Source organism: Pinus tabuliformis, chromosome 3_2, assembly GCF_031772625.1.
Source record: "Pinus tabuliformis cultivar Carrire ecotype Pingquan chromosome 3_2, CPIR1, whole genome shotgun sequence".
Lineage (NCBI taxonomy): Eukaryota > Viridiplantae > Streptophyta > Pinopsida > Pinales > Pinaceae > Pinus > Pinus tabuliformis.
The window spans coordinates 427,479,187-427,492,362 of record NC_142302.1 but is presented as its reverse complement, the minus strand read 5'-3'; positions in this window follow the sequence as shown (position 1 = coordinate 427,492,362).

The following is a 13,176-nucleotide window of genomic DNA, read 5'->3' as shown; positions in this document are numbered from 1 at the left end:
TCCATGTTCTATCTCTCTTGCCTCAATTAAAATATTGTAAAATTGAAAAAAGTGATGAAAAACTCATTTTTGCAGTTCTCTCTAAGGTAGGTGAGTTTTATTCAGTGTTTGTTTCCACAATTATATTGAACACAAGATGCCTTGGGCCAACCTTTTGTAAGTCTTCCTACTTTTGATGCTTTTATAAAACAACTACTTGCGAGCAGGATAAACTCATCGAAATGGGTACTCTTGGAAGTGGACAAATTAAAGGATACAACATAAAAATTTACAACATAAAAAGGCACCTAAGGGAAACAAATGAAAAGTACAAAGCAGTGTTAACCTTTCAAATCCCTCACTGAAACAAGATTTTAAAGGGAAGAATAGACCTCTTAAATTTTCTTTTTATTGAAAGGTAATTCAAAATCTTGTTTTTAGAAATTGGTTGCCTTCACTTCAGAAATGAAGAAACACAATTTAATTGAAAATCTATCTTCTTTTGGCAATCATACAATAAATTCTAAACCAATCTCTGCTATTGAAAGTTTCTTCTTACCTAAATGGATAATTGATTACCGAGCAACCCATCACATGGCTGCAGCTAAGAATTTGTTTGCTTTCATTAATTCATGCAATACAGAGCATATATTTATGGGAAACTCTTCACCTTTACCTCTTCAGGGGCAATGTTCCATTGAGATGATAGATGACATGATCAACAATGTTGTATATGTTTCTAATCTTTCAACTAATTTTCTCTCAATTTATCAGATTACAAATTTTGTTTCAAGGAAAACAATATTGTTTACTCTTTATTTTTGTTTCATGAAATTGAGGACCCTTCACAAATTGTTTCCATAGGGAAAGTGGATCATCATGCACACTTGAACTTATTTTCTCATTTTGTAGTGGAGCCTCCTATCAATGTATTACTTGGTCACTCAAATGAGTTAACTAAATTATGACATGAGATTTGGTCACTTAAACTCTTGCTATGATTATCAACTAAGTAAACTTTGGTCACTAATCTTATGTTTATTTCTCTTTTTGATGGTGTTTGTACTGGGTGTGTTCTTGGCAAGCATCCTCAAGGTACTTTTGTTAAGGACAAATCTTGGAGAGCCTCTAAAGGTCTTCAACTTGTTCACAATGATGTTGCAGGTCTTATTTCTACCTTGTCATTTCAAAGGGCCCGTTATCTGCTTACATCCATTGATGAAAACTCCAAACAAAATTGGGTCTAATTTTTAAAGAAAAAAGTGAAGATTTTGACACTTTTCTTGAAGAAACCTTGAAATATTTATCAAATGTTTCTAGAGAGTTAGAGACATAATGGTATTGAATATGTCAACCTCAAATTTGAAGACTATTCTACATTGATTGTATTCAGTTGCAACATATGGTGCTCTACTATCCACAACAAAATTATCATCCCTCTCTTTTTCAACTGTTATAAGCATTTTGTACATGGGTACCTATCATGGCCATGTAGCTGGGACCCATTTTTCAAATTTAGCCTCCTTTTTAATACTCACCTAAGTTTCACTTAAGGGGTTTGTTAGTGTACAAACAGTTGTAAGTTAACTTGGGTAAATCATTAAATAGTTGTATACTTTCCAACTATCCTTCTTAAATGTTACACTCCTCCCAGGTTGCTATAAATAGAGGGCTTCCCCTTGTATTTCTCAGCAGCAGATCTAATAGATGCAGTAATTCTCTTGTTCCTTCTATTGGCTTTGAGTCTATGTTAATCTTCTTCTGTTCCATTGTTTATATGGAGTTTTATGATGTTATGATACTCCTATATCTGGTTTGATTCCACATTAGTGGAGGCTAATGCGCTTCCAGGTTTTCAGATTTCTCTATTTGTCTTACATTACATTTTGCATACATTCTGAAAATATTTGGAGCATGAGCCCTCTAAGATAATTCAACATTGCTATTGTATTTGCGCTGAAGTCATTAAATTTTTCAAACTCTCTGTTAGGCTTTCCACTGTAGATTCACCAACCGACATGAAATTCAAGGAAAATTACAGAGAATATTGATAATGAAGTGGGTGTTATACAGGGAAAAAATGGAATGAATCTGATATTTAGTTTTCGGTACTTCCACTCTACTTGCATTGGCAACAACAATGCTTATCATCAACTTTATTGAGTGGTTACTTGAATTGTTTATCTTTTAGGTGCTTCATTCATATTCCTCTTTTCTGGCTTTTGATCCCCATACATATTTTATTCTCTTTGAAGTTATGATATTTAGACTCGCGCCTTTGAATCTTGAGACCATGAATATGCAGGTCAATCTTTGAGTTTTTTCTTGCAGTCAGAACCTACATGTTTTCTTAAAACTCATGCTCCTGATGTAAGCATCTGAAATTCAATATTCAGCAAAGAAACCTTGTCTTTTAGTGCTAAGACTTGGTTAGGTAGAATTACCAATTGGATTCTCTCCCATTTTGCAACCATTACTGTCACAAAAGTATTTGAGTGGTGGAAATGAATGAGAAAGAGACCTCTCTCTAACCACACACCCACTTTTTTCCAATTTGAATTCTTTCAAAGCCTTTCCATATCATCTGATAAAGAGGGGAGTCATATCAAACTGTCTTTACTTTCAATGAATTTGAAGCCAAAAAAATCCCCTTATTTGCAAAAATACCATTCACCTTAAACAAATGTTTGGTGGGTGAGAATACATTCCTGTCAATTTTTTTTTTTCCCATCAAGTAGTGCCTTTAGTTTCCTAATGTTGATGGGATATGTGATAGGAACATTGTTTATGAGCCTAGGGTGAGCTTGTAATCCCCATAGCATTTTTCCATGACTAGGTCCAGAGTCAAACTCCATAGAGACAACAAAACAGAAAAATATTAACATAGACTCAAAGCCAATATAAGGAACAAGAGAATTACTGCATCTATTAGATCTGCTACTGAGAAATACAAGGGGAAGACCTCTATTTATAGCAACATAGGAGGAGTCTAGCATTTAAGAAGGATAGTTGGCAAGTATACAAGTATTTAATGATTTACCCAAGTTAACTTAAAATTTTAGGTACACTAATGAACCCCTTAAGTAAAACTTAGGTGATTATTAAAAAGGAGGCTAAATTCTTAAAATGGGTCCCGGCTACATGGCCATGATAGGTAGCCATATAAAAAATGCTTATAATAGTTGAAAAAGGGAGGGAGGATCATTTTCTTGTGGACAATAGGGCACCATATGTTGCCACTGAATACAATTAACGTCGAACAATATTCAAATTTGAGGTTGACATATTCAATACCATTATGTCTCTAACTCTCTGCAAACATTTGATAAATATTTCTAGATTGCTTCAAGAAAAGTGTCAAAAGCCTCACTTTTTTCTTTAAAAAGTAGACCCAAGTTTGTTTGGAGTTGTCATCAATGGATGTAAGTAGATAACGAGCCTTTAAAATGACAAGGTAGAAATAAGATGTGCAACATCATTGTGAACAAGTTGAATAGATTTAGAAGCTCTCCAAGATTTTTCCTTCACAAAAGTACCTTGAGGATGCTTCCCAAGAAAACACCCAGTACAAACACCATAAAAAAGAGAAACAAACATAAGATTAGTGACCAAAGTTTACTACCAAAGAGAAATAAACATAAGATTAGTGACCGAAGAACTCAGCAATTGGCTTTTATCACCATCGAATAATATTATTTCACTATTGCTTATGAGAAGCCCATTTTCTCACAGTTCAATTCTAGAGGTAAAACCATATGAAGAAGTTGGCTAGCTGTACAAAAAGGCCCTCCATCATCCACTTTAGTGACTTCTGGTACAGGAAATTTTTTAGAAGTCTACATTCATTGTTGATCCAATTTGGTTTTATCCAGCATAGATTTTCTGCAGAGAATCTTGGAAGCCAGCAATGTATCTACTATCAACATTGAGTGTTGTTTGCCTCTCCACAATGGAAACTAAACATTTTTTGATCCACACGTAGAAGCTAAGAAACATCAGCTTGAGATTTTAAAGATTTCCGATAAAAAAAATGAATGCCATCCCCATTAAAATCTGTATCAAGTGGCCAACATATGAGAGGGTTAATAATCATTGTAGAGCCCAGATGTACGTATGCTTTTAATGCCTCCAATGGATGTTTGTGGACACTTGGAGGACGATTAATCAAAACAAAATCTCCATCATGAAGTCCACAGTTAATCACTTCACTGATTTCAACTTTCTTCATTGTTTTTCCAAATGCATTTGAAGAAAAATTACCTCCTTAGTCAACATATGTTCTACACTATCCCTTTTGTACAATTTTCCGCAATGTTTCCCTGTTGTAAACATTTACATGCTCGACAAATGTTCCTCTCTTGGATTTTTCTATAGATATACCAATTCCAATTATCCCTATATATGCATTTCCAATGACAACACATTGAGATGATATATTACAACTCTTAAGCAATAAATAGTTAACACTAAATCTCAAAAGGACTCACCTATAATAGTTGTTGAGCTACAAGGACAATAATCAAAATGTTGTAGCTTGCTAACATTATAAAAGTTTTAGATAGAAATTGCATGTTGGCCAATGTGAACATAGGCACATCACAGTCTTGGCTTAAACTATTCACGGGATTTTTGTTCCGCGGTTGTCCAAACTAATTGTAATTTTTATATTTCCCTTTCAAGTTAATGGAAAAGCAATGCTAGAATATCCTAGCACAAACTTTCTTGAGAAATTTTCTATATCCAAAATGATTGAGTTTACTTGTTGTTTGGTGGAAGGCCACTCTGATAGATTCATAAATATTTCAATTTAGTTGGAAAATCCAACTAGGAAATGGATTGCACTTGTCAGTGTTGGTTGTAGACCTGCCAACCCACAGTGAGAATTTGAGCGCAATGTGGGAGCCTAATAAGCATGGAGTTATGTTTGAGCCCCAAGCTTCAAGAACTCAAATACATAATTCAACTGGGATATTTCCACTTTTATTGCGAGTTTTCAATATTTAATTAGATTAAGCCTACATTTGTATATGTCATCTTTATCCCTCAAACAAGTATTTTCCTTAATAAAACCACAATTTTTGCAAATTTTTATTGACATTTTGATCCATCAAAACATGAATGAACCTTTTTAGAATGTATACTTGTTACAAATCTGCTATGTTGTTTTTTTTTTTAACCAGTGAACACCTTTTAGTTTTTTTTTTATGGTAAACCTCTATATCAGACCTTTGTACTCAGAATTGATTTCAACCCTCAAAATTCAAATACAATCCACCCCATTCGGAAAGTTTTCTTAAACACTTGTTTCTTAAATCATGAGGCCTTTATTATGGGTTATGATATTCTTGTTGTATTGTGTTACTTTTATTCCAGTAAAACTATAAGCCATGAACCAAATAAAATGAACACTACACAGTGACATCTTAAATGTTATAAATTTCTTAACTACTTGTACTTGCTGCAGGAAGAATCTCTTCATGAACTTCTAGCTGCTGCACAAGATGAAAAAGAAGAGTCATCATATTGGTATGAAAATGAATATTTAGAAAGCTGTATATGATCGATATCTCAACACCTAATTCTTTATTAGATATGAATGTTGAGAAATGGCAGCATGTTGAAAATGGTGATTTTGAGTGGGAATTTCTTTGAGACTCTCCTAGGTCTAATAAATATTAAGCTACCATAAAATGGAAATAAAACTACCTTCCAGTGTAGTTATGCCTTATTCTGGAGTCTAGTTCTATAGGACTGTCAACATTATCTGGATCCTCTGGCAATAGTTGCATTGTGATCCAGTATGGATGTGATTTGGTTCAAGTGAGTTATCTTCCTGAAATTATATCTCTGACGTTGTTATTATTGAGAATTCAAGTTCAGAGCACCCCATAGCATATCATTATCAGTCCAGTGACATTATCATCCAGATCAGGTTATTATAGTAGGACTCTCTGCAACATTTAACTACCTGTTTTGGGTACCCTTTTGGAAAGTGGGGTTAGTTCACAGATGGTTAAAATTGAAAGTTCTGATACTCATTTCCCTCAACATATTGGATTTGATGGTTGAGGCATTAAATAACAACTGTACAAGACTTGTTCAAAATTCAACTTTATTAGAATGGTAAAATATATATATCATTGAATAAGTTGTGTTATAATTTTACCTGACATTTACTTGATTAGTTGCTACCTCCATATAGGTTTTTCTTCAGTCAGATTAGTTGAATGCATATCTACTATGGATTGTTGTGTGTTTCTGTTAAAGTCGATATTAATTAAAGTGAGTTTGGATTATTAACCGATGTATCTAAAAGAGCATCAATGTCTTCAAAACAATTGCGCCTAATGAATTTTTCTCTCAATTGGAAACCCTAACAATACATAACTGCAGGATTTAGGTTGTTCATGCTATTGTCATGGCAATTGTTGTAAATGATGGTATGATAAAAGATGTTGTAGCCATCCCAAGTACATCCTAGTTTACATGGTTGTAACATTGGATCTTTACCTCTATTGAATTTGATAATTTATCCCAACCATTGTGTTCTAAAAGAGATGCATCGACTATAATCTTTCTACCTCGTTGATCCACCAGCCATTGTTCCCTAGCTCTGTTAGTATTTCAAGAAATTACATGAGACTATCATCCAAAGGACACTAGTTATATGATGGTTAAAACCTCAGAGTTAAAATGGGGATCCAAGCCCTTGGTTTTCTATTAGTGGTGAGATGGTTTTGGCTAAAAACAATTAGTAGCAACATTGCTAAATGTTTTATTTTATTTTGATTCTGAGTGAGACTTAGGGGTCAAACAGAGCTATGCATCAGCTGCTCTGTGGCTTGCAAATAATGGTTATATATCAATAACATGTGTTTTATAGGTTTTTCAATATTCTCTGCGGCTTGGGTTTGTTGTTGTGGCAATTTCCTTTTTTCAAACAGTGGCTGAAGGATTCCCATTAGAAACACTTATTTGTATGAAAATAGCGTTGTATTCCATGATATAACTTTGTATACGTATACAATTCCTATCTTTAGTAAAAATTCATATAATTAGAAGTGAACAAAATGTCTTCATATTTTATGCATTAGGGACTCCCACAATTGAAAAAACTTCCACCTTGTCCATGTACTTTTTTCAAACCATGAAATGAATATAATGCATATAAAGGAATGAATAATCTAATTTACACAGAAGGGAACCCATATTAACTGAATGTTTCAAGAAGCCTCAATGGCATCTAGGAGGTACATCCTTGAAGAATATAACATCCTCTTGAATCCAATACCTTCTCACTACAACATAAAAGAACTCACCTGAAACATATGCACTTGCACTATAAGGAAAATCATTGAAAAAACGTTCCTTACTACCACTACCAAAACAATTCTCATCCACGTACTTTCCTATAACCACGAACATGATGCAAATGTACAATTGAATGAAACTAACATAAAAGGGTACTAAATATTACTTGAATGTTTTAATAAGCCTCAATGGTATTTTGGAAGTATTCTTATTTAAAGAGAGATGTTCCGCCATCGTAACAGATTCTTATTGTAGTATCAAAGGAATCATGCTTATGAAAATCTATAATGAGCTTAAATTGATTTCCACCTAACCTCATAATTGAAATCAAATTGGATTTAGGATGATAATATATTCTTGCACTAAACTTCTGAAAACAAAAATCAATTTGTAGCCTTGTACATAAAACACAAAGGTACTTGTAACTTAAAGGAAGATGTGGTTGAGAAAATCAATTTCTTCTTCATGAAACATTCTCAATAGGTAGAAGGTAAAATGATTGTTTCTTATTGTTTCTTATACCAATGAATGCTATGTGAAAGAATTCCATGTCTACCATGAATACATATTCCTCTTGCTTATAGAAGATGAAAAACAGTTTATCACATATACAATTTCTATTGTGTTTGCTTTAAAATTTAAAATATAAAAGAACATGGAGAATCAAAATAGAAACTAATGCAATTTTTTTTATCAATTATCATGGATTTGGTATTGGGATTTTCAAATTGGGTTCAGACTGACAATATATTCTTGCATTAAACGTCCAAAAATAATAATATATTTGTAGCCTTGTACATCATATGCAAAGGTGTTTTTGACATGAAGAGGGATGTGGTTGAGCAACTCAATTTCTTAATGGAACATTATCAAAACGTCGAAGGTGAAATGATTGCTTCTTATACAAGTGTGAATTTTGTGTGAAGGAAACTCATGTCTACCATGGATAAATGTTTTTTTTGCATGTAAAATATCAAAACAAGTTTATAATGCATGCATTTTATATTGAATTTGCATTAAAAGATAAAAGATAAAAGAACAAGGAGAATCAAAACATAAATTACTACATTTTGTGTCGATTATCATGGACTTAATATTCACATTTAATTTGAAATTTTGAAGTCCATAATATTTAAAGAGATCTAATTAAACATGAGAATATTGAATATCAAAAATTCTAGGGTGTATTTTTCTTTAATATTAATGTCGAAGACAAATATCAACTAGAAACTTTGAAACAACAAGTTCATTCACAAATTTTTATTAGGGTCAACCTTCAAATACAAAAATGCATTCTGAATCAGATTGGTTAGATGATTGACCTAGAGAGTAAGACACCTTTGTGATTATGTATAACACAATCAAAACAAAAGGTGAAACACAAAGATCCACTTACTCAAAAAGAAATTGGAGAGAAAAATATTTCAAAGAATCCTCTTCAAAGATTCTTGAATTCTTGCAGCTTTCTCCTCAAAATGTGTTTCATCAGCACAACATCTTCTCATGTGAATAATTACCCATCTATCATTTGGTTGTAAGGTAGAATTATATCTACTCATTAACGTTTCTTGTTGTCATTGGCTTCAAATTCAGCCCTCCCACTATACAAAAGGAAATCATACTGAAATAGAACATTAATGATAGGTAAGGAAGATGATCTCAACTACCTTAAGGATGTCCAAAGGGGAAATAGGAATCAACAAGTGCTTTGTAAGCTGAGTTTGCAATTGTTGTAGTAGCCAGAGTCCCTACATGTTCTCTTGGAGATGAATGATCCAAGTTACTCCTCGAATCCATTTTGTTTGAGGAATTACTTGTTACTGAAGAGTTTATGTTCCCATATTCAAATTGAATCAGAAGTTTTCCACAAGCATCTTTGACCGTCCCATCATAGAAAATCGTGAGATCAAGTAGAAAGGCCATTAGATTATTAAAAATCATTCCTAGTTCTTCCATTCCCATCTTCTGATAGAAAATACCTTCTCTTGAAGAGATAGAATGAATAAAGGCCTCGCATTGATATAATTCACAAAGATAGGATGATTTAACAAGTCCACAAACTTATAGGCGAATCATCTTTATTTTTGGATCCAAAGGATGAGAAGCATTGAATGGTAGATGTCAAAAAATATTTTTAAGCTAATATCTAAGAAACGTTGTCCTTGAAACATTTGAAGCCCTAAGAAGCCAAGTTGTTGAACCACTTTCGTAGCAAATGTTGCATTTCCACTGTCAGCCATTAGAAAAAAGGAACTTGAATAATAAATAGCCTTGGTAAAATTTTCTCGCACTCCAAGTGGATGCTTCTCCACTTGGGAAATGATGGCATTCTCATATCTTCCTCCCCTCATATGCTTCATAAGCCTAGAAATTTCAGTAAGTTCATTTCCTAGGTCTTCCGTATATATCTTTATCTGAGAAACACAGTGAGAAAGAAACAAATCATCCAAACCTGCACTAAAACCATTTAAGGTTATAAATTCAATAAAAAATCGTTGAATTGAATTCAAATAATAAATTGTCACTCCTCGACATTTTCATTTAACAATTGCATTAAAAATTAGAGTCAGAGAACTTAGAAATTGTTTTTTATCACCATTGAATAATAATATTTCACTGTTGCTTATGAGAATCACATTCTCCTCACACTTCAATTTTAAGGTAAAGCCATTTGAAGAGGTTGGCTAGCTGTCCAAAATGGCCCTCCATCATGCACTTTAGTGACCGCTAGTTCAGGAGAGGTTCCAAAAGTCCATAATGAAAGCTGATCTAGTGTGGTTTTATCCAACATAAGTTTTTTGGATAGAAGCTTGGCAACCAACAATGTATCCTTTTTCTTTCAACTGAAGAAATAATGTTTAGAGTAACTCTGGGGTGTACATAGTCCTAGGATTGCTAATAATTGTCGGAACCAAACCTCCCCACGTAACTATTGGATCATATCCTCATGACTTACCAACCAACAATGTATCTACTATCAACACTCAATGTTATGTTTGCCTCTCCACAATGGGAACTAAAAATTTGTTGATCACACCTAGAAGTTGTAAAATCTCAGCTTGATATTCTAAATATTGGGGATAAAAAAAATGAATGAAATCCCCATCAAAATCTGCACCAAGTGGCCAACTTATGAGAGGATTAATAATCACTATAGATCCCACATGTATGTAGGTTTTCAATGCCTACAATGAATGTTTTTGGACACTTTGAGGATGATTAATAAAAAAAAAATCCCCATTATGAAGTCCACGGTTGATCACTTCACCAATTTCAACTTTCTTCATTTCTTTTATGAATGCATTTGAGCAATAATTACCTCCATTGTCAACATAGTCTACAATTTTCTGCAATTTTTCCCTATTGTAAACATTTACATGCTCTGCAAATGTTACTCTCTTGGCTATCTCTACAGGCATACAAATTTCATTTATCCTTCTATATGCATCTCCAGTGACAATGCATCGAGATGATAGATTACAACTCTTACTAATAAAAAAACTACGCAATTTGTCAAATTTTTTACTTTTTGCATTTCCAGGAAAGTTGTTTGTTGGAAATTTTCTTCCAAGTATCTAAAAAAGATATCGTAGAATGTCAAAATACAAAATATTGTAAAAAATATTAAGATTGATATCCATCCTAAAGACTCTTTTAAGTTTCTACTACTACTCTGTATACCTTTCTCCCTACCCTTACACACAGATAATCTGTGAACAAGAATTGTAGATCCTTTGATTTAGCCTCATGTGATACATATTTAGTCGTGTCGTATCTTGAATATTTGATCTCTTCAACAACACTAACAATTTTCTTTAGTGTGTGTGCAACACATTCCTAGGACAACGAGACTAATATTGACAATCTAAATTTAATATTACCACTTAGATCTGAATTCCAATAAAACAATTGTTTATAAAGCAATTGCAAAAATGAACTAACAATAAAAAGCATGTTACTTACATCTCTCATTAAGGGTTTTCCCCACATATCAGGGATTTGTACACAGTTCGGAGTTCAAGGTAGAAGTTAAAGCATAAAATTTCTATTGCTTGAGGGTTAATTTCAACTAACCTCTAAGAAATTTGTCACCTGTGGAACAATCTTCAATATCATTGAAATTGATGTGGAATTTTCGGAGTATGATCCCTTGACCTAAATTTTGATAGTGGGATTTAGCAACGAGGATCAAATTATCATTAGTAGGGGTCATCACCTCAGTATCTTGAGTCTTGGAATCGGCTCTTCATTGCAACACTATAGATCTTCATGTCTTAATTTGCGAAAATTTGAGTTCCTGGCCTTAATCTCTGCCGTTTGGAAACCCCAGGGACTAGGGAATGATTTCGTTATTTCAATGGTCTCTGGCTGGCATTTGATTTCATGATATTGGTTACAAATGGCAAGGTTTTTACATTCTCTATCAGTATTGTCAAAGCCAAGAGTGAATGACCAGTGTTTCCATTGAAAATTGAGGTCTCGGGAGAGTGTAGGAGCTTCAAATTCATCCGTTGGAGTAACTCGAAAAAAATGCAATACACAAATTCAAAATTTTCTTTGAATTTAAGTGAATTGGCACCAAATACTTGATCTCTTTCTCCCTAGAAATGAACATTTTGGAGGTTCTCCATTGGCAGGATGATGTTGCAATATTGCAGTCTATAAGTGGACGGATCTAGTGTATTTTGTGCCTTTTTGTTATTGATGTTGCAATCACCTCCATTATGGTCTACAATTGGATGGATTTGCCTCGGTCTCTTTAACTATGAGTGTAACTATTAGTATTTTCATTTGGTCAAATTTTATCCTACTTCTTAGTATTGTAGATGGTTTGGAATAATCGTTGTGCTTAGTGCTATGTGGGATGTGGGAGGGTAAAAGTGAAGTTGGAATATATGTTTTGCTAACATTTTTTTTTAATCTATATTGCTGCATTAATATTCCATAGTTTATATTGGGTACATTAATTTAAATAATTATATAATGCAAAATAATTATATGCATTGATTTATGAAATAGTAGTTGGAAAATTAATAAGTATTAATTTCAACTCTAATATAATGAAAATTATCTAGGTGATTTAAAACCTAATATATCACAAAACAGTTTAAAAATACATATTATAATGTTATAAAATAAATATTCTATTACAAGGTAATGACCAACACTTTGTTTATGCAATACTAATATTTTAGTATAATTTTTTGATGAAAAATGTTTATCCAATGAATGGAATGCATTGATTTTTAGTGAAAATACAATCCATTTTGTCACTCATTCAATATATGCAATATATCAAATAAGTCTAAGAAAAATCAAGTAATTGCATTGATGTCAATAATAATATAATGTATCCCTAGATGGGTTATCTAGCATGAGATAGATGGGGGAAATGAGACCGTAGTCCCACTCACTACAAGAGGAGGGAGACATTCCAACATTGCCCCCAATGAATTAAAATGCACATATAATTGCATTGTGTGCCATAATTATGTTACCACCCCATCAATCACGTCACCCATGTTTGTCTAGTGGAATATTTCCCTTGGCTCATTAGTCTTTAAACCCATCTTGTACTTGGAAGACTAACATGGTTTGTAAGCCTACTCTAAATTTCAACATTAGTCATTCTAGGAGTTAAAGAATTATGATGGCACCTGAGCCATCTCTCTATACATGAGGGTCAGGCTAATAGTTTGTATGTAGTTGTATATTGTGCAGTCATGGTGTAATGGTGTCTAGTATACTTTGTGAGTTTCAAGCATGATCATAAGTATTTGGAAGGAACATTGGTCATTTTCGTATCATTTTATGTTTTTCACCCTGTAGTGATTCATTCCCCTCGATAAATTTGGTGCTATTTCTTATTGAACTTGCTATGTTGAG